Source organism: Macaca thibetana, chromosome 4, assembly GCF_024542745.1.
Source record: "Macaca thibetana thibetana isolate TM-01 chromosome 4, ASM2454274v1, whole genome shotgun sequence".
Taxonomy (NCBI): domain Eukaryota; kingdom Metazoa; phylum Chordata; class Mammalia; order Primates; family Cercopithecidae; genus Macaca; species Macaca thibetana.
Window position 1 is genome coordinate 21,838,801 of NC_065581.1, and position 22,898 is coordinate 21,861,698.

At 42.6% G+C, this 22,898-nt stretch overlaps 1 protein-coding gene across 23 annotated transcripts in view; it reads left to right on the forward strand.

Annotated features, from left to right (window-relative positions):
• Positions 1-22,898, forward strand: part of LOC126953309 (uncharacterized) — a 598,727-nt gene that overhangs the window by 174,118 nt on the left and 401,711 nt on the right. Inside the window, exon 1 of one of the 23 annotated variants that reach the window (XR_007725207.1) lies at positions 15,301-16,994. The exons of the other annotated variants lie outside the window; for them this stretch is intronic. The gene's annotated coding sequence lies outside the window, so the exon portion shown is untranslated. Of the gene's footprint in view, positions 1-15,300; positions 16,995-22,898 lie in introns of those variants that run through there. 23 annotated transcript variants of the gene reach the window in all.

Genomic DNA, 22,898 nt, shown 5'->3' on the forward strand with positions numbered 1-22,898 from the left:
ATTCATAGTAGCTTAAATATGCATCTCCCTATTCCCTCCCTAACAAAATTTTGGAGGCACGCAAAAATGAGTCTTTTAAATGAGATTTAAAACCTGTCAGGCCAGATGTGGTGGCTTATGCCTGTAATCCCAGCACTTTGGGAGGCCGAGGCGGGTGGATCCCTTGAGGTCAGGAGTTTGAGACCAGCCTGGCCAACATGGTGAAACCCCGTCTCCACTAAAAATACAAAAATTAGCTGGGCGTGGTGGCACATGCCTGTAGTCCCAGCTACTCAGGCGGCTGAGGCAGGAGAATCGCTTGAACCTGGGAGGTAGAGGTTGCAGTGAGCCGAGATCACACCACTGCACGCTAGTCTAGGTGACAGAGAGAGACTCCGTCTGAAACAAAACAAAATAAAACAAATTTTCTTTTCTAAAGTCTCAAAGCTTTTTTCATTTCCATTGTACACTTCAGATGAACAATGAAATTAATACTAGCATTTGATTTGACTATTGATTTGTCACAAATCATACTTCTTTTTTGGTGGTGAGGATTATAGGAAATTTTGCTTGGGGTGGGGGCAGGTAAAGAAAGACAGTTGTTCTTTATGATATTGTTCTCATATGCATACTTTTATTTTTTTCTTTGCTTGTTTTTTTTTTTTTTTTCATTGAGATGCAGCCTTGCTCTGTTGCCAAGACTGGAATGCAGTGGTGTAATCTCGGCTCACTGCAATCTCTGACTCTTAGGTTCAGGTTTTTCTTCTGCCTCAGCCTCCTGAGTAGCTGGGATTACAGGTGTGCACCACCATGCCCAGCTAATTTTTGTATTTTTAGTAGAGATGGGGTTTCACTGTGTTGGCCAGGCTGGTCGCAAACTCTTAACTTCAAGGGATCAGTCCACCTCAGCCTCCGAAAGTGCTGAGATTACAGGCATGAGCCACCATGCCTGGCCATACTTTTCTTTCCTAAATTTTCCTTCATGAATTTCAGAGGTATACAGGATGCTTCTGCATTCTTCACAAGGGATTACATAAAAAGAAAACACAACATTGGATTAGCCGGGTGCGGTGGCTCACGCCTGTAATCCCAGCACTTTGGGAGGCTGAGGCGGGTGGATCACAAGGTCAGGAGATTGAGACCAACCTGGCTAACACAGTGAAATCCTGTCTCTACTAAAAATACAAAAAATTAGCCGGGCGTGGTGGCGGGCGCCTGTAGTCCCAGCTACTGGGGAGGCTGAGTCAGGAGAATGGCATTAACCCAGGAGGCGGAGCTTGCAGTGAGCTGAGATCCGGCCACTGCACTCCAGCCTGGGCGACAGAGCGAGACTCTGTCTCAAAAAAAAAAAAAAAAAAAAAAAAAAAAAAACCATTGGATTGATCTGAATGAAAAAACAAAAGCCTGAGTGAGATGAAAAAGAGTAAAGAAGATACTATGCAAGACAGCTTACATACCAACGCTTGGTATTACAGGTTTAGCATCCCAAAGTGGAAAATCTAAAATGTAAAATGCTTCCAAAATCCAAAACTTTTTGAGCCCTGACGTGATGCTCAAAGGAAATGCTCATGGGAGCATTGGTTTTTTTGTTTGTTTGTTTTTTGTTTGTGAGATGGAGTTTTACTCTTGTCACCCAGGCTGGCTTGCAATGGCATGATCTTGGCTCACTACAACCTCCGCTTCCTGGGTTCAAGCGATTCTCCTGCCTCAGCCTCCCGAGTAGCTGAGATTACAGGTGCCCGCCACCACGCCCATCTAAATTTTTTGTATTTTTAGTGGAGATGGGGTTTTGTTTGCCCTGTTGGCCAGGCTGGTCTCGAACTCCTGACCTCAGGGGATCCACCCGCCTCAGCCTCCCAAAGTGGTGGGAGGCCACTGCGCTCGGCCTTGTGGAAGCATTTTGGATATCAAATTTTCTGACTTCGAATCCTCATCTAGTAAATATATAATGCAAATATTACCAAATCTGAAAAAATCCAAAATCTGAAACACTTCTACTCCCAAGCATTTCAGATAAGGGATCCTCGACCTGTATTGAAGAAAGAGAATTCATAACAAAGATGGCAAAGGAAGCAAATCCTATGATACCTAAACAGAGACAGTGAGGGATTTCTGTACTTTTTCTAAATAATAGAATCTTAGCCCTGATTCACGTGTGTCTACTGGGTCCCATCACTAGTCAGTTACTCTCTAAATAGCCTTGTGATTTATGATATAGTGTAAGTGGAATCAGAATTGGAGTCTAGATTCTCCATGCCATTTCTGGCTTTTCTGAGTGTGGGTGTGTTGTAAATATGTAGGTTGGATGGGAGCTGAAGATTCTAAGAAACGTAAACAACCCCCCTGTCTTTGAAGAACTGGAGGAAGGATCAGGGTTATGAGGATGAAACATGGAGTAAGGGGTATGATTATAATGAGTGAAAGACATCTCTGGCCGGGTGTGGTGGCTCACGCCTGCAATCCCAGCACTTTGGGAGGCTGAGGTGGGCGGATCACGAGGTCAGGAGATTGAGACCATCCTGGCTAACAGGGTGAAACCCCGTCTCTACTAAAAATACAAAAAAGTGGTGGCTGGCGCCTGCAGTCCCAGCTACTTGGGAGGCTGAGGCAGGAGAATGGTGTGAACCTGGGAGGTGGAGCTTGCAGTGAGCCGAGATCACGCCACTGTACTGCAGCCTGGGCGACAGACCGAGACTCCATCTCAAAAAAAAAAAAAAAAAAGAAATCTCTTTGATGAGTGGTATTCCACATGGTGGGTCTCACACCTGACCATACCTCATCACACCTTTGTTTGCACATAGATGACATTATTGGCAAATCTAGGTCTCTGGATGCTTCCCAACACTGGCGCCCTGAGCTGAGGCTAATTCCGTCACTGTGATTAGCTGTGTGTGATAACTTATCTATGACAATTAAAAAAAAAAAAAATCCATGATTGGCTTTTTGCTATTGCCAGCCAGCCACTGTCTACAGTTGTTACTTGGCTTGTGCGGAGGGAATATAAAATTTAAAATTGTTCTAAAGTAAACTTAATTAGGGAGGGAAATTTGTAGCCAACTTACCACCCTCATATAATGCAACCAAAACCAAATGTAAATGATTTTTGGATGATCCAAATTAGTTCTCCCTTCTGCCAGCTCGCATGGAGCACCAAGATTAGAGAGTAATAAGAGGGCCTTCTAATAGGTAGGTTTTGGAACGGATTTCGTTTGCATTAGGAAAGAGCATTGGGAAGAGTGCCCTTTAGAAACATTTGCCCACATATTTATTTTTGGATTTATGGTACCAGCATACTGCATTTTAATTTGTTCCTTTTTGTTGAGTACTCAGATTTTTATGTCTGGCTTTTTATTTTGTCTTGTGAATTTGTATAACTTTCAAAATGACAACACCCATTGCTTAGCATATGGGACAAAAGAAACTCTTTTTTTTCCCTCCCCTCTTGTGCCTTTTTAAAATAAGACATCTAACAAAGAAACAATTTTTTCCCTCCATCTCCTAAGCCCCAGATGACCTAAGGATTTAGAGGTCTGAGGTCAGATTTCTTTCTTCCTTGCTCCACACACAACTGTCTCTTCTTTATATTGTGATCTTTCTGATTTGTATGGGGACTTGGCAGGTAGAGGAATGTGTTTGTGTGGGTTGTGTGTAAAATATGTACACTTTCATATGCGGCGGGGGAATCTTTATGCCTTGGCTCAGATGGGTGTATATGAAAGAAATTAGGTGATTCTAATTATATAGCCCCCAAACAGTAAGGATCCCAATTCTGCTCCTTCCCTCTTTGAATCTATTTAATAGTTTACCTTTGAACCAAGTTAATTAAGAAAAGGAACAGGCCACAGTTTTTGCATTTGGCTGTTTTTGGCATCCAGGGAAGTGTGGGGTGGGGAGCTCATCAGAGGCAAACCAAAGGAAGCTTGTAGACATTGAACTTGCTCTGAATAGATTATTAATTTTCTTCTCTTTATACGTTGTTAAATCTGTAGAAAAGGAACATCGGCTCAAGATCTGTCACTCTGGCTCCAGGCCAGCATGCCAAATTCTGTCATCTTTGCAGCATGGCCAAGCATCTTTATTACATGTTATAATTCTGGTTTTTGAGCTTGATCCAGAGATCCTGCTACAGCATCAGATGGTTTGGGATGTGGAAAGAGAAAAGGGCTATATTCATCTGTAGATGAGGTTTGGGGAGAAGTGTAAGAGCCAGAAATGTGGCGTCGTTGTCTAGGGCAGGGACTTTTCGTGGATGCTACAGACACCTCCTTTGTGCCGCCTCAAATTTGAAATACGTTATTATTTCCTGTTCAATACAGATCGTTGATATCAAACCAAAGATAAACGTGGGCCCTACTCCTGCTCTGGCCATTACGTCTCGCAGCAGCCCGGTAATTAGCACCAGCCTTGAGAACAGAGTGCCATCATCGATGTGACAGTTTCATCCCCATTGTCCTGTTCCTGGGGTGCACTGGTGACCCTTGACCTTTATTGGTCTAGGAGTGGGAGACTGAACTTATGAACTGTTGGGGCTGCACTGGCCTCGGATTAACCTGGGCAAGGTTAACTTTCTCACTCCCTTCTTCAAAAGTGCTTTAGAGGGTGAGGAAGTACTAGGAGTAAATAATAATTTTAAAAAATTGTTGGGAGGGGAGAAACAATTGCATCCATTTCCTGAGTACAGACACCCCTAGCCTGCCTTTTGCAAATAATCTCCCTTTTGTCTGCTCTTAGCGGTTTTGCAGATGAAGTCTTGGCTTTGGCTTGTCAATGAGGACAAGCTTCTGAAAACAGAAGCTCCAGAATGCCTTCAGCGGCTTTGCAGGAAGCGGTGACACAAAGTTCCAGCCAGTCTCCCCCTCCTTCCACTTATTGTTTCAGAATTGTCAGAAAACAGGCTGGGATGAGGAGGAAGAGCTACTGTGAGGCTTTTTTTTTTTTTTTTTTTTTGTTAGTTTGGCTGCTGAATGAAAGCAAGCACTTTATTTAGAAGTGAGTAGGGAGGGAAATGCAGCTTAGGGTTGACACCCTTCTGGTGCTTATCCATAAATATGAAATGGTGTTAGAACACCAGACACCAAAGAGCTTTCTGATTGGCTGTTGGTGATGTCATCATGTCATTAATACTGTGCTCAGAAAATAAACTGATCCGCCTGTCTTCTTTCTTTCTTTCTTTCTTTCTTTCTTTCTTTCTTTCTTTCTTTCTTTCTTTCTTTCTTTCTTTCTTTCTTTCTAGCTGAAATGTATGAAATCTATTTTTGTAATCTAAAATGAGGTGCTTCAGTCAGGACATTTTGAAAGAATTATTATGTTTCTCATGTGTTCAGAGTCACTTTGGTGTTCACTTGAGCAAAGCAATAGTCACCCACAAGTATTCAGCCTATCTTGTCTTATTGCTTAAAAGTAAAGGCAGATGCTATTCAACACCTGGGTACCAACAGTTGACATTTACCCACATTAAGTGCTAAGGCTGTAGATGAGGATTTCTTCCTGTCAGCCTTTAAACATCCTAGTAAGCCCAGGGCCAATGCTGGCACATGGAAGGTGAGGGATGTGGTTGGGTAATAAGGAGTGCTTTCTTTTTTATTTTCTTATAAACTAATTTTGTTTCTCTACCTGTGATAACTCTGCAGTCCAATTTAAACCTGCCTGCTTTTCCACTGAATGCATCCTCATCTGATCTGTTAGCCTTATAATTGTGTTTCAGCAGGAGGAACACACTTGTGGCATGTCCAAGGTGTGTGTGTGTGTGTGTGTGTGTGTGTGTGTGTGTGTGTGTGTGAAAAATCCAATAGCATTCTTGATATGCAGGAGTGAAATTCTCAGGAGGAAAGCCACTGCCAAGCAACACTCTAACCTCTGCATTGATTTTGGACGCCTAGAGGTCTGGAAGGTTTGACAATTCTCCATTCCTACTGTTTCACTCTGATCCAAGAAGGAATACTGTTTCGATTAATCATTGGGAAGCATTTCGGATAGATATAGCTCTTCGCGTTTTCTTTAAATTAAATATAGAACTGTCCTTTTGAGGGAAAGCCGTGATTCTTTATTTTTAGAAAGTTTGGCTGGAATAACCTTCCCTTTTCTTGTAATATTTAACTTTGCTTGTGAATAACCTTAATAATGCACTTCCTTGCATGCCAATGTACTCTCGGGTAGAATCTCCTAATAACATGTACAAATGTTATGTAAATCCCCCCTCCCCCAGAAGATGTTTATTGAGTGAAAATGCCTCTAAGACTTTATTCCATTACTGTCAAAATGTCCAAGGTTATTTTACGCATGCTGTGGACGTATTATTTGGATTAGCAAAATGTCTAGCCAGCAGGTGTAACTGATTTCTGCCGTGCAACTGTAATCTCTTGTTACAGGGAGACAGTGCATTCCTTTTCAAGTTTTCCCTCATTTTTTTGCAAAGTTATAAACCACAGATTTAGCAATCATTGGGGTCAAAGGGAAAAGGGAAAGACAATGAGCCCCATTCATCCTTATGAGCCCTCATGAGTATAGAGATAGTGTATTTTCCAGGTTAGAGCCCCATCTCTGACAGGCTTCAATTATCTATGAGCTGAAACAAGAAACAATATAAACATGCAAAAGCATTTCAGGAACAGGTTTTTGAAGGAGATGAATCACCCAAGTTGGGGTCCCACTCAGCCCTTTTGCAAGGGGCCAGCTCCCTCTACTCGGCCTGCCACTTGATCACGTGACAGCTGTTTGCAGACTAAAGGAAAGAAACAATCATTCACTAGCAGGAAACCTAATCCCGGGCAGGTGCAGTTTGAGTAACGACTCTAGGCCTGAAGGTCAGAATGGCTGCAAAGACCTAAGCTTTTGCAGATGGTCTGAGTGGGAGGCGCCAGGTTCAATAACCCTTCTGTAGCCCCCAGGTTGGTCCTTCCTCCGGGAGGGTGCTCCCACTTCTCCAGATACTGCTGAACTTTTGAACCCAAGTACAGTACACTATTTAGGATGTTTGTCATTTATAGCTTTTAGATAAAGCAGTAGCGGATTTTAAGGAAACAGTAGACAGATCCATTTTCCTTTTCCTCTAGTGATGTTAGTGATCTAATTAGAAGTCAGTGTTTTAGCAGCTTCCTCTCTATGTGCTTTGGGTTCTTTTTTTCTAAGAGACGCCTATGGACATGAACAAAAGCCGGATGTTGCACTAAGGCTTCTGAACAAGTGCTCTGCATTAGATACGTCTGGAGTTTACACACCATGCTTTCCTCTGTGCAGACCAAATGAGATCCTGCCGGGTGTTACGACTCCCTGTGTCCATTGTCAAAGCTGTATTTTCACTGCCTTGAAAACTACCCTTCTGCCACTTTATATCCATTACTAATGGCCACTTTTTTATTTATATTGCTTGGAACTAATTGAGATTCCAGGTGCACAAGCATGTCACATGCAAGGGCTTGGGTACTTGGGAAAGTGTAACAATAGTTCAGGAAGAGGTGATCAGCTGCCACCCTTTCTGGGGTGAGGAAACCTCCAAAAAACCAAACAGCAAGTATCAAGTACATAAATTTGAAGGGAGAATATATGAGTCTGGCGTCCTCTCAGTTGCAACCTGATTTATTGAACAAAATGGTGATTGGGGGAAAGTATAGAATATTTGCTTAAAGGAATCCACTTCTCTGAATAGCTCCCTCGTTTCTGTGGCTTGGAGACTGAGACTTAGAATTCCACAATTATACTGTATAGATGAGCCTTGTTCTATATTTGGGATGTAATCTCCACACTCAGGAGCTACATATGGCCGTGAGCACCCACTTAAGAGCTAAAAATGTAAGTTACCGCCTACTTTGTCCTGAATTGGAATCATACATAATTGCTCTATGCTTTAAAAAATCTTCCTTTGAGGAAAGAGTTCAAGATCAAATTGTTAGTGGGCAATCTTATATGAAGCCAAGTATCACTTAGCTATTGAAAGAAGCTACATAAATACTTGTTGTTGAACACATAAAATAAATGAAGGAAGAATTCACACCTTTCATTACTTAATCAGAAGGTAACATGGTGAGTCAGGAAGCTGTAGGCTCATCTAAGAAGTAAATACCCATCATTAAATGGGCAGAGATCTGGAAGCAGGAACTGATAGGGTGGGCTCCTAGAACTAATGAAAATGGAAAGGATGGAAAGTCCAGTGATTTCTAAATTTGATCATCAGAGTCAGCTTGTGAGCTCTTAAAAATAGGCCGGGTACAGTGGCTTATGCTTATGATCCCAGCATTCTGGGAGGCTGAGGTGTGCGGATTGCTTGAGCTCAGAAGTTCAAGACCAGCCTGGGCAACATGGCAAAACCCTGTCCCAACACGGAATACAAAAATTAGTTAGGCGTGGTGGTGTGCACCTATAGTCCCAGCTACTTGGGAGGCTGAGGTGGGAGGATTGCTTGAGCTCAGGGAGGTAGAGGCTGCAGTGAGCTTTGATTTGATTGAGTCACTGCACTCCAGCCTGGGTGACACAGCGAGACCCTGTCTCAAAATAAAACAAAATAAAATAAAATAAAAATAAAAATAAAAAAGTTGGTACAGTGACTTATGCTTGTAATCCCAGCACTTTTGGAAGCCATGATAGGAGGATGCTTGAGGCCAGGCATTCGAGACCAGCCTGGGCAACATAGTGTGACCCCATCTCTGCAAAAAAATTAAAAAAAAAAAAAAAAAGTTAGCTAAATGTGGTGATGTGCACCTGTAATCCTAGCTATTCGGGAGGTTGAGGTGGGAGGATCACTTGAGTCCAGAAATTTGAGGCTGCAGTGAACGAGACCTTGACTCTAAAAAGCAAATAAACAACCAAAAAATCCTAAAAGACAAAATAAAAACAAATAAAACATCTATTCCCTGACCTAGACTCCAAAATCTCTTAATGCCCAGCCTTTGTCCACAGATCAGAAATGCTGGGGATGAGAAGGGGATGTGGAGGTCAAGAAGGTGATTCAGGGAGGGCATGAACCAAGGAGGTGACCAGGCTTTGCCAGCACAGAGCAAAGGAAATACACTATTTTGGGGGTTTGTTTTTAAATGGATTCCGCAAACATTTTTTTGAGCACAATACATTGCATCACATTTTGTGATGGAAGTATACAAAACTTTTTTTCTGCTGACAGGCCCACAGACAGATTTACCTTGAGCAGAATGACAGCTCCACTTGTTCAGTGCATTGTGGCCCTCTGAGTATCATTAGTAGAGGAACGTAAAGGAGGGAGGAATAACAGCCAGGTTTGTAGAAGCCTTTGAGGTGATCTTTAAACTGGTGTACTGAAGGGTGGGTAGGGTTTTTCTAGGAGTAGGAAGGCCAGAGGGGAGATTAAGAAGATTAAAAACAAAGTATAAAGACAAGGAAGGAAGAAAGAACAAGGTGTGTTTACAGAGTGGTGAAGAAGGCAAAGGATGATTGGAGGTGTGAGCTGAACCTGTGGCCAGTGCCTTCCTTTGCAAGACTAAGGTATCTGGAGTTCACAGTATGGTTGATCTTGAACAACATGCATTTGAATGGCAAAGGCCCACTTACAGGCAGATTTTCTTCCTCTTCTGCCACCCCTGAGAAAGCAAGAGCACTTCTTTCTCTTCCACCTTCTCTGCCTACTCAGTGTGAGGATTCTAAGTTTCAGTCTCCAAAGATGAAGACCTTAATAATGATGCCCTTTCACTTAAAGAGTAGTAAATATACTCTTTCTTCCTTATGATTTTCTTTTCTCTAGCTTACTTTATTGTAAGAAATAGTCTGTAATACATATGAAATACAAAATATGAGTGTATCGACTATTTTATTGGCAAGGCTTCTGGTCAACAGAAGTTAAGTTTCTGGGGAGTCACAGTTATATGTGGGTTTTGACTGTGCAACATGATCAGTGCCTGTCACCCCCACATTGTTTTTTGTTTGTTTGTTTTTGAGACAGAGTTTCGCTCTTGTCACCCAGGCTGGAGTGCAATGGCACAATCTGTGTTCACTGCAACCTCTGCCTCCTGGATTCAAATAATTCTCCTGCCTTAGCCTCCTGAGTAGCTGGGATTACAGGCGCCTGCCACCACTCCTGGCTAATTTTTGTATTTTTAGTAGAGACAAGGTTTCGCCATGTTGACCAGGCTGGTCTCGAACTCCTGACTTCAGGCGATCCACCTGCCTCCGCCTCCCAAAGTGCTGGGATTACAGGTGTGAGCCGCTGCACCTGGCCTACCCCTACATTGTTTAAGGATCAGTTGTATAACCAACCCTGTTCCCCTCACAAGGACAAGATGAGATGCTTTTAGGATGTTAGCCTTACCGCTCTGGAGTGTAAAAGAAGCTGGGCGGGGTGGGGGTTGCCTCAGGCATAAAGGAGCTGTGGCCAGGGAGAGGCACACTGGGTTTTGTCTCTGAACAGAACACAAGCCCTCTGAGGGTGAGCAACTTAACTTCCAAAGATTATTCTCATCTCTGCAACATGCAGTAGGCGCTAATACCATTCTTTGGTTAATTAAAAGATGTTTAATATATGCCTCATTAAGCAGAATAATCAGTATCTCTGAGATGCTTCTGTGCTTTATTTTTCTCCTTTTAATAAAAACAAAAATTAGAGGGATAAGAAATAATTAGGGGCAATCTGTTAGTTCTCACTTCATCTTTTTCTCCCTTGATGATTCTCTTCCAGTTTTTTTTCATAGCTCACATAGCTCACTTTCTCCCTTGACCTAGTCCTCCACTGATAACATCAAAGTTAGCACAGCTTGCAGACCTAAGTGGGTTTAGAACACAGCTCTCAAGATGGAGCCACGAGGATATAGGAACTGGATTTTAAGCATCTGTGATCTCTGCCCACCTCCTCTTTAACACATGAGACCCCTCACAGTCTAAGATGTAGAATTGTCCATATCTGTAGACTCGAAGTGCTGTGGCTGAGGACTTTCTTTGTGCTTATTTTTATGGCTGGTTTATTTGCATCTTTGCAGAATATTCACAAATTAGAAAAGAATTTTTTTTTTTTTCTTTTAAGGATACCAAATCCAGGTGGGAAGTAATGATCTTGGTGAATTCTAGCACTTGTCAATTTGAAAATGTTCAGGGAAAACAAATGAAAGAGAAAGGATGAATTTGTTTGTATGCTATCATTCACTAATTCAAAGCTGCAGACATTTCTCTCTTACTGTACTTTTGAAGTCAAGGATTGGAACTGAATAATAGACAACCTTCCAACATAAAACATTATCAAGCTTGAGGGATTTTATTGGGGTTTTTGATATTTCATTGTTTTCTAGTTTCCCTTTGTCTTTGATCAACTTATTCCTATGATAAGAATTTGGTCATGTTACTGCTTTTCTCTTTCCCCTAAGCTTGTCTTGTGTCATGGGAATTATTTCTCTCCTTTTTTCTTTTCTCAGTAATTTCGTTGATTGCAAATAAATAAACTAAGTATTTATCTAGACTTAGTTTAAATATACCAGCCAGTTGGAAGTCTGCTTTTATTTTTCCTTCAAGTATTTTCAGTTTTCTATTTAAATGTGTTCATAGTAAAGAATTTTAAATTCTGAATTATGTAAAACCCATTCATCCTGAATATTGGGCTAAGGCTTATCTTTGGTTTGTAAACCTTTCTCAGTGCTGCAAATTAGGAGCTAAATAATACTGTCCTAGTGATGGTGGTGGTGGTAGTGGTGCTGGTGTGTTAAAAATCCTGGAGTATAAACTGTTTTCAAGTGTCCTCAAGTACTTCAGAAGTCTCCATTTTTATAGTAGCACTTGATATGGTAATTATATATGATTCTCTTGTGTTCATTAAAATAGGAGCCTAGGGCTTCTCAGACAATTTGTTAGCTTCCCATAGGTTGCAAGTAATAAAATTGCTTTGCTCTAAAAATCTGTAATTCAGTGCTTTCACTAATTCAGATGGGCTTTCTCTCCATTCTTTTTCCTGGTAGATAATGAGAGGATTTTTTTTTCTCATCCCTCTGAGAATATGAGGGTAGTCCAGCCATGTTGGGAAACAGAAGATATGGGTTATCTTGGAAGGTGAATGTGGCTATTTTTATTGCTTTGGTCTTAAAGGACCTGTAATTTCAAAAGCATGATAATTCCTTCCCTCTTAGTTTCTTCAGTTAACTCCTAGGCCCATATTTCCAGAAAGGATGTATATTTTTTTCCTGAAACCAAAATAAAAGCTTCTATCATCTCAATAAGGCAGCTTTTTAAAATGTGGAAAAAAAGTTTAAGAACAAATCTAACTAATAGCCTAAAGGCAGAACCAACTAAGAAGTCCATACTTAGATAAATGGATAAACAAAATATTGTAGATACACACAATGGAAGATTATTCAGCTTTAAAAGATGGAAATTACAACACATGCTACAACATGGATGGATCTGAGGACACTGTGCTAACTCAAATAAGCCAGACACAGAGGGTTAGATACGGTGTGATCTCAAAAATATGAAATATTCCGAATAGGCAAATTCATAGAAATGGAAAGTAGCTTAGAGCTTGCCTGGAGGCAGGGGTGGAGGAATAGAGTTACTGTTTAATGGGTGCGGAGTTTGTTTTGCAAATTCAAGAGTTCTGTGGCAGGCTGCTGGTGATAGAAAAACAATGTGAACAAATGTGCTTAATGCCACTGAAGTGTACCCTTAAAAATGGCTAAAATACAGGCTTGGTGGCGTGCGCCTTAATCCCATCTATTAGGGAGGCTGAGGCAGGAGAATCGCTTGAACCTGGGAGGTGGAGGTTGCAGTGAGCTGAGATTGCGCCACCGCACTACAGCGGGAGACTCTGTCTCAAAAAAAAAAAAAAACAAAAAAAAACAGGCTAAAATGGTAAATTTTATGATATAGATATACACCCACAATTAATTTTTTTTTTTTTTTTGATACGGAGTCTTGCTCTGTCACCAGGCTGGAGTGCAGTGGCTCGATCTCAGCTCACCGCAACCTCCGCCTGCCGGGTTCAAGCGATTCTCCTGCCTCAGCCTCCTGAGTAGCTGGGATTACAGGCATGCGCCACCATGCCTGGCTAATTTTTGTATTTTTAGTAGAGATGGGGTTTCACTATGTTGGTCAGGCTGGTCTCGAACTCCTGACCTCGTGATCCGCCAGCCTCAGCCTCCCAAAGTGCTGGGATTACAGGTGTGAGCCACTGCGCCTGGCACACAATTAAAATTTTAAAGAAATTTTCAGTGGTCCTAAAACAAAAAGAAGAGAACAAAATGAGTGCTACTTAATATGGGGCCAGCACAGTGGCTCACACCAATAATCCCAGTGCTTTGGGAGGTTGAGGCTGGAGGATTGCTTGAGGCCAGGAGTTCCAGACCAGCCTGGGCAACATAGCAAGATCCCATCTCTACCAAAAAAATAAAAATTGGCCAAGGTGGTGGCATGAACCTGTAGTCCCAGCTACTTAAGGAGGCTGAGGCAGGAGGCTTGCTTGAGCCCAGGAGTTTGAGGCTGCAGTGAGCTATTATTTCTTCACTGCACTCTAGTCTGGGTGACAGAGTGAGACCCTGTCTCTAAAAAAAGAAAAATATAAGTAAATAAATAAAGTGAGTATGCATGTCTGAGATTTGTTTACCTGAATGTTCTGATTTAATGGGTCTGGCATGGGGCCTGAGAGTCTGCCTTGCTCACGGGCTTCACCTAAATCCCAACTTCGGAGGTCCTGGGAAGCCTTTGGATGGTTCTGCTTTCTTCACTGCTAATTTAGGATCCACGCTAAATCATGCTAGTTACTTACCATGAATCAGCTTTTTGGCTTTCATGATATTGTTGCTGCTGTCATCTCAGTCTTCTTGTCCTTGTAGATTTCTACATTCTGAGAAACTCCTTTAGTTTTATTTTAGTGGAGTATTTTGATGGGGTGAAATAAAGGGAACTGAGGTAGCACTCATCTTTAAAAGGAAGTTCCCAATTCTGTTTTCACTTTTTTTCTGGCTAAGTGCTCATTGTTGGGGGAGGGGAGAACACTGACTAATTTAGCAGAATCATCAGCATGTGTCAACATTCCCCTCTGACCTCAAGTTTATTTGAATCAATGTTGATGGAGCGCTAAGTATGTGCTGGGCATTGTGCTTGTCCTTGATAGTTGGTAGATGTGGTCCCTGCTTTAAGGAAACTAGTACTATATGCTTTAGCCCAAAGATGGAGGGCGGGGCACATAGATGACACAGTCTTCATGGAGCATGTTCTTATAGTCTGTTATATGTCACAGTTGTGAAAGCTGCTTCCTTAAACCCCACCCCCACTGTCCCACTCGGCAATTTCATTCTTATCCCCAGATTGTTCTCCTTTATCTGTTTTTATGATTTCCACCCCATTGCTAGCCTGATTAAAGTGGAAAGTTTTAAGCCATAGACCATGCTTGTTTCTGTGAAAGGTCTTTCTAAATTATGTCCATGCCACTACATCATTCTTACTTCAGACAGAATAATTGCTTTCTAGTTTGGCAGAGTTAGGGAAAATATGAACATGCCCTTTTTAGCATTGTGTGGAAGAAGAATTCTAACATGGCCCCCATGATTCACTCCCAGACCTGTATTGCATACACACCCTGAGTAATCCCTGGAACTGTGACTGTGATGAATTTACTCCCTTGACTAGTTATGTTCTATAGTATAATTGACCTTACGATCGGGAGATTATCCAGGTGAGTCTGACTTAATCACACCAGCCCTCTAAAAGCAGAGAGTTTTGTCTTGCTGCTTGAGGAAAGAGAAGCTGGAGATTCTTAGCATGAGGGAGATTCAAATGCACCTTTGTGAGCTTGAAGACGGAGGGGGCTGTGTGGCAAGGAATGCCGGCAGCCCCAAGGAGCTGACAGCCAGCAAGTAAGTGGGGATGTCAGTCCTACAACTACAAGGAACTGGAGTCTATTAATGACAAGAATGAGCTTTTAAGGGGCTTTTTTCCTCTAGAGGCTTTAGATGAGAACTCAATCCAACACGTAGATTTCAGTCTTGTGACACACTGAGCAGAGAACCCAGTCATGATGTGCTGGGTGGGCTTCTGTCTTAGAAAACTGAGTTAGATGCCTGTTGCCTAAGCCACTAAGTTTGTGGTAATTTGTTATGTATCAATAAAGAACTAATACACATATTAGTGTGCAAATGCATTTGAAAAAGAGTCTACAAGTGCTTTCAAAGAAGAGTGTATAGGCCGGGCGCGGTGGCTCAAGCCTGTAATCCCAGCACTTTGGGAGGCCGAGACGGGCGGATCACGAGGTCAGGAGATCGAGACCATCCTGGCGAACACGGTGAAACCCCGTCTCTACTAAAAAATACAAAAAACTAGCCGGTCGAGGTGGGGGGTGCCTGTAGTCCCAGCTACTTGGAGGCTGAATCAGGAGAATGGCGTAACCCCGGGAGGCGGAGCTTGCAGTGAGCCACGGTCCGGCCACTGCACTCTAGCCTGGGCGACAGAGTGAGACTCCGTCTCAAAAAAAAAATAAAAATAAAAGAAGAGTGTATAAGGCTTCCAGTGAAAGACCAAGCTAATGCTGCTTAGCCAGCTGGGCAAAGAAAGTCTAGCTACCTTACACATAATAGGAATTTAAAATATCACTGACACATAGGAAATATCAAACCATGGAGAGGGTATAGATTTAGAGAGAAGAAATATGAGCAAGTCTTGGCTCTCTTACTTTCTAGGCAGGGGAGGCCACTCACTCCTTTGAATCTCACCTATAAAATGAAGGGATTGACCAGATGTATCTCATCACAATGTAACCGTTGGTTTTATTTAGCAAGAAATGTACTCAACTCATTTCCATAACTTTCTTTGATTTAGCCTAGCCCTGACCCAGTGGGTATAGAATAAGCGTTGTTTGATGGATGTCTTTTTTGGGTAGTTTTTTAAAAAGCAGCTTAAAATTTTATGGGTTTTTAAAGATCAGTCCAAAATATTCCTGTCTCAGTACAATAATCTGATATTTGCATCAAAAAGCTACATCAAAATATACTACTTGGGGCCGAGGCAGGTGGATCACTTGAGGTCAGGAGTTCGTGACCCCAGCCTGGCCAACATGGTGAAACCCCGTCTCTATTAAAATTACTAAAATGCCGGCACGGTGGCTCATGCGTATAATTCTAGCACTTTGGGAGACTGAGGCAGGAGGATTACCTGAGGTCAGGAGTTCAAGACCAGCCTGGCCAACATGGTGAAACCCTGTCTCTACTAAAAAAAAAAAAAAAAAAAATACAAAAAATTAGCCTGGTTCAGTGGCGTGCGCCTGTAATCACAGCTACTTGGGAGGCTGAGGCAGGAGAATCACTTGAACCTAGGAGGTGGAGGTTGCAGCGAGCCAAGATCGTGCCACTGCATTCCAGCCTGGTCGACAAGAGCTTAACTCTATCTCAAGAAAACAAAAACAAAAACAAAAAAAGACAACATGCACCAAGAAATTGATCTTTAAAATCTGTTTTTGAAACTCAGGGCGGTTCTGACTAGAAGTGTTTCTCTGCCCGGAACACCTGCTCATCAGAACTCATTCTGAGTGTGCTTCTGCAGCGCTTTAGGGGTGGGCACATAGCCCGTTCTTGTGCATCACTGTGCGTGAGCCTGGTCTGTTGAACTTAGAATTATGTGTAAAAATCTGTCTGTGTGTCTAAGTACTGGTGTTTTAAAAGAGGTGGTTGCATGGAGCATCTGTGTTGCTAGTCTTTTTCCTAGGAAATGATTCTTCTCTGAGCTTAAGGATCTCGTTCACATTGCAAAATAAAAATCTGTGGAAAATTAAGGACACTCAAGTTGTAATATTTCAGGGATATAATGATATTTCAATGAGAAAATGCTAATTATGGAGAGCTTTCCTTCCCCCAGCACCTGGAGCTTCTTAACCTGCTACCAACTAGCTGTGGATTTTCATAAATTGGACTATAAGAGGGGAAAAAAATCCCTCAGCAACTCAGCCACCAGGAAGATGATGGAAAGTGCCTGTCAGTCGCTTAAAAGCAAGAAAAGGAATACCTCAGCCGCCTCCCAAGATGCACGAAGCCTCCAGGAATATCAGCCAACCTGGGCTTTCTGCATGGAAAACAAAGCTGCCTAAATGTGTATGTTTTAAAACTCTAACTTCTGAGTTGCTCTCCTGGATATTTTCAAACATATCTTAAAAAGGCAGGTGGACTCAGTGGCTCACACCTGTAATTTCAACACTTTGGGAGGCTGAGGTGGGAGGATCGCTTGAAGCTAGGCGCTCGAGGTGCGGTGAACTATCATTGCACCTCGGCACTCCAGCCTGGGCGACAGAGTGAGATCCTGATTCTAAAAAAAAGCAAAAACCAAAAAAAGGCCAGAGGCAGAAATACCTCACTGTTGTGGTTCATGATTCTATCACAGACATTAATGAAGCCTTCTATCCACCCAAGGGGCACACCACTGTTTCCGCCTCCATCACTTGTAATTTGGCCCCAACGTTGCCAGCCCTCACTTGACATCTGGCTTGTGAGGATGACTTCTGTGGAGCTAGCTATTGTTTCTTCTGTCATTTTTAAACAATACTAGAGGGCAGTGGGGAGGGGAGAGGGAATCACAGCTCCCACACAAGCAGATGCCTATTTGAGAGTGTGCAAAAGCAGTGTGACATTCTGGAAATAGTAGTCTCATTTCACTTCCTTGCCCATTCTTCACCATCAGTACAAATGACGTATTTTCTGACACTGGTTCAGGGTTTAAAACCTCAGGCTTTCAGAGTCTGCCCACATTTTTGAGAATTCCGTCTTGATGAATGTATGCCATGAAAAGCATTAACCATTACTTTCATTCTGTTCTGGTGAAACCACCCAGTGCTCTGCGCTTGTACAAAATCCTTTGGACTTTTAGTTGGGCGATAACTTTGCAAGTGGTTAAGCACTGTACAAATTAAACTTCAGTCATTCATCAATGTTATTGAACACTTATATCTTCCCTTAATTTCCTTACTCTTCATATCTATGTTTTATGAAATTGAGGGCAGCACAGGTTAGCAAAAGTGGTTTGATCTTAGAATGCTTTTGTATTAATTCTGTGCAGAGTTTCTGGTAATTCACTCTCGCCATCTTAGCTATGTAATACCACAATTCCATAGATGGTGGTTGGACACCATGGGCTTAGGCACCACCTCCTCTCACTTCTGTTTGATGTTTTCAAGTGAAGTTAATGTACAGTAGGATATAGAAAGGGTAATGATTTGGGCAGAGAACTTGCTTTCCCTCTACCATATGATTATGATTTTGACTCCACTTTTTGTGTTGTGTGTGTGTGTGTGTGAGACGAAGTCTCTGTCGCCCTCATTGGAGTGTGGTGGCGTGATCTCGGCTCACTGCAACTCCACCTCCCAGGTTCAAGCGATTCTCCTGCCTCAGCTTCCCTAATAGCTGAGACTACAGGTTATGTGCCACCACACCTGGCTAATTATGTAGTTTTAGTAAAGACAGGGTTTCACCATGTTGGCCAGGCTGGTCTCGAACTCCTGACCTCAAGTGATTCACCCACCTCAACCTCCCAAAATGCTGGGATTATGTGCCCGGCTTGATTTTGACTCTGTTGAAGTCGAAGACAAATGATCCAGCAGAGATATTATAAGGTCTTATCCTGATTCTCAAATTGTGTGGAAGACAAATATGACTTAAAAATGACATTAACACAAAAGAGTAAGTAGAGGCTGAGAAATGGGATTGGATGAGGCATGTACTCCATGTGGAATGCCTATTCAGTTAATCGAAGGGTGAAAATCTTGTTTGTAAAACAAAGTGCTATAAAAATGGATACCTGGAGACCATATCCTGCTTCTCCCCCACAACTTTCAAATATTAATCTGAAAGGGAGAAATGAATGACCCAAAGGGGTCTTGAGGTAGAGAACCATGCTCTAGCTGTTTCTTGTTGGGCATGTGTGCATCTCAGCAGGAGGATGAATGGTGTCCTTCACCTATACAAGATTTTTAAGTTCCGGCCCGGCACAGTGGCTCATGCCTGTAATCCCAGCATTTTGGGAGGCCGAGGTGGGTGGATCACATGAAGTCAGGAGTTGGGGACCAGCCTGGACAACATGGTGAAACCCTGTCTCTACTAAAAATACAAAAATTATCCAGGCACAATGGCAGGCACCTATAGTCCTAGCTACTCAGGAGGCTGAGGCAGGAGAATTGCTTGAACCTGGGAGGCAGAAGTTGTAGTGAGCTGAGATTGCACCATCACACTCCAGCCTGGGCGACAGAGTGAGACTCCATCTCAAAAAAAATAAAAGATTTTTAAGTTCCTAGGCTGCTGCATGAGGTCTGAAGCCTCAAATGATGCAGCTAATGAATGAGTCAACATGTTCCTTTTCTTCCCCTTATAAAAGGAGTAATACATTTAAAATGTAGAGGCTGGTTGCCAGCAGTGGCTTAGGTCTGTGAGGTCGAGGCTGATGAAGTGTACATATGTTGATTAAGTTTCAATCCTCTGCCTCCAATGTCATGGATGGCATCTCCATGGCCTCTTCTGCCTGGATGGAGGTCCCAGGATCTCCATGCTGCCAGCTCCTATCCCTTGGCCATATATGGGGGCTCCCTTTGACATCTTCAGAGAATCCTGAGAACTTCTCCTGCAGCCTCCCTCTCCCAGTCTATCTTAGTCTGTTCCTGCTGCTGCAACAGGAAACCTCAGACTAGGTAATTTATAAACAACAGACGTTTATTTCTCATCATTCTAGAGGCAGGGAAGTCCAAGATCAAGGCATCAGCAAATTCACTGTCTGTTGAGGACTCAGCCTCTGCTTCTAAAATGGTGCCTTGTTGCTGTGTCCTTGCATGTTGAAGGCAGAAGGGCAGAAGCAGATGATTGTGTTGGCTGTGTCCTCACATGGTGGAAGAGGTGGAAGAGGGAGGCAGCTCTCTGAAGCCTTTTTTTTTTTTTTTTTTTTTTTTTGGAGACAGAGTTTCGCTCTCGTTGCCCAGGCTGGAGTGCAATGGCACGATCTTGGCTCACCGCAACCTCCACATCCTGGGTTCAAGTGATTCTCCTCCCTCAGCTTCCTGAGTAGCTGGGATTACAGGTGCCCACTACCACACCTGGCTAATTTTGTATTTTTTTAGTAGAGACAGGGTTTCTCCATATTGTTAAGGTTGGTCTTGAACTCCCGACCTCAGGTAATCTGTCTGCCTCAGCCTCCCAAAGTGTTGGGAGGCGTGAGCCACCATGCCTGGCCTGGAGCCTCTTTTATAAGGCCATTAATCCCATTAATGATGATGGCACCTTCATGGCCTATTACCTAACAAGGGTCTTGCCTCTTAATACGTTACATCACCTTGGGGGTTAATTTCCAGCACGTGAATTTTGGAGGAAGACATACGTCCAAACCATAGCACTATCTCATTTTGCTTTGAGTCTCTCTTTGCTTCTGGCCAAGGCATTTCAGTTTCTTCTCTCTTGCTTCAGAGATGAATAGTCTTCTTGGGCCCAGAGCTGCAGTGGTCTCCCTTTTCCTGTGGTGCCTTGTTTTTTTTTTTTTTTTTTTTTCTGGAGACAGAATTTCACTCGTGTTGCCCAGGCTGGAGTGCAATGGCGTGATCTTGGCTCACTGCAACCCCCGCCTCCCGGGTTTGAGCGATTCCTCTGCCTCAGCCTCCCGAATAGATGGGATTACAGGTGCCCACCACCACACCCGGCTAATTTTTTGTTATTTTTAGTAGAAACAGGGTTTCACCATGTTAGCCAGGCTGGTCTTGAACTCCTGACTTCAGGTGATCTGCCCGCCTCGGCCACCTAAAGTGCTGGGATTACAGATGTGAGCTACCATGCCCAACTGGTGCCTTGTTTTTTTGTTTTTAAATAGCTCAGGTCTTATTTTGCCCCTTTCTCTCCTCCTCCCCACTTTCCATCTCTTACTGCCCATGATCAGGTAGCAGGAAAGGTGGGTGCTTTCATGTGGATTGCAGGTTGGTGAACTCTTGGGAGTCAAGTCAAGGCCTTGTCTAACTCATCTTCCCTCCTCTTAATTTCCTTGTTTTCGACTGGGCATAGTGGCTCATGCCTGTAATCCCAGCACTTTGGGAGGCTGAGGCAGGTGGATCACAAAGTCAGGAGTTTGAGACCAGCCTGGCCAACATGGTGAAACCCCGTCTCTACTAAAAAAACCCAAAAATTAGCTGGGCATGGTGGCATGCACCAGTAATCCCAGCTGCTTGGGAGACTGAGGCAGGAGAATCACTTGAACCTGGGAGGCGGAGGTTGTAGTGAGCCGAGATTGTGCCAGTGCACTCCATCCTGGGCAACAGAGCAAGACTCCATCTCAAAAAAAAAAAAAAAATTCTTTGTTTTCTTGCATCAAAATTTAAGAACACAAACTGTAAAATGTGAAAGGTCTGTGGGACAGTAGGGGTAAATTTCCGCTAAAGTAGAAGTCAGAAGCCTGGCCTTGAGTGCCCTCTGCTATTTTCTAGTTGGAAAACCTTTGACAAGTGAGTTAACCTTTTTTGAGCTTCAATTTCCTCATTTTAAAAATAGACATCATATTGATCTTATCTATAGGGCCACTAAAAAGATCAACTGAGATAAGGTATACCTAAGAACTTTTCAAAGTGGCTGAGCATGGGAGTTCAAGTCTACAATCCCAAAATTTGGGAAGCCAAGGTGGGTGGATTGCCTGCACGCAGGAGTTCGATACCAGCCTGGACAACATGGCAAAACTCTGTCTCTACACAAAATACAAAAGTTAGCTGGGCCTGGTGGTGCACGCTTGTAGTCCTAGCTATTTGGGAGGGTGAAGGCGGGAGGATCACCTGAGCATAGGAGGTTGCGGCTGCAGTGAGCTGTGATTGCACCACTGCACTCCAGCCTGGGTGTTAGCAAGACCCTGTCTCAAAGAAAGAAAAAGAAAAAATTATACATAAATGAAAACAAAAGAAGAGAAAGCTTTGCAAGTTCTAAAAAGAGCGAGTAACCTGTTTCAGGCAATATGCTAAGCACGTAGGAGAACAGTGAAAACAGTGCAGGAGGCCGGGTGTGGTGGTTCACGCCTGTAATCCCAGCACTTTGGGTGGCCGAGGCGGGGGATCACTTGAGGTCAGGAGTTCGAGACCAGCCTGGCCAACATAGTGAAACCCCATCTCTACTCAAAATACAAAATTAGCTGGGTGTGGTAGTGCATGCCTGTAATCCTGCCTATAATTTTAGTTATTTGGGAGGTTGAGGTGGGGGAATTGCTTGAACTCAGGAGTTGGAGGTAGCACCATTGCACTCCAACATGAGCAGTAAGAGAGAAACGACGTCATAAAAAAAAAAAAAAAGTGCAGGATTAAAAGTGGGAAGACCGGTTTGAATCCCAAACGTGGCATTTCCTAGCTGTGTGCTGTGTGACTTTGGTAAATTACTTAATCACTTAGAAGTTTATTTTCATCATTTCTAAAATAGGGACAATAACATGAGGCAAAATGTAATGCTATTGCTAGATATCAAAAATTACCATGTGTTGTACAAATGTTAGCTGTTTCACTGTTATTCTCCAAAATTATTTAGTGTAGTGATATAGAGAATAATTTTTGGATATATTTAAAAGTACCATACTGTTTGAATCCTGGGAAATGAAGGAGTATTTCTTGCAACCTCTTTTGGAATCTAGACATTAATGTAAGGAGACTGGCCAAGTTTCTTTATCTTCCACATAAAATAAAGTTCACTTGATTAAGTGTATTATTTTATCTTTTTTTTTTTCCCCAGGATCTTGAGATACAGGAAAAGTTTTCTATCTCATATTTAGCAAACCTAATTCGCTACCTGTGGTACAACTTTTAAACCCTTTAGTATTTTAATGTTTACATTTTTAAAAGGGAGGTAAAAAAATTTGTCTTACTAGGTGGGGTGGCTGTAAAGGTAAATTGAGATAAGTTAAGGATAGATTTTGGAAACTTGAAAGTTAACATATTTTATTGCCATCTTTTCAATATATTTTGTAACAAATATAAAACTTTTGTCCAAACGTACTTTGTTTAGGACAGG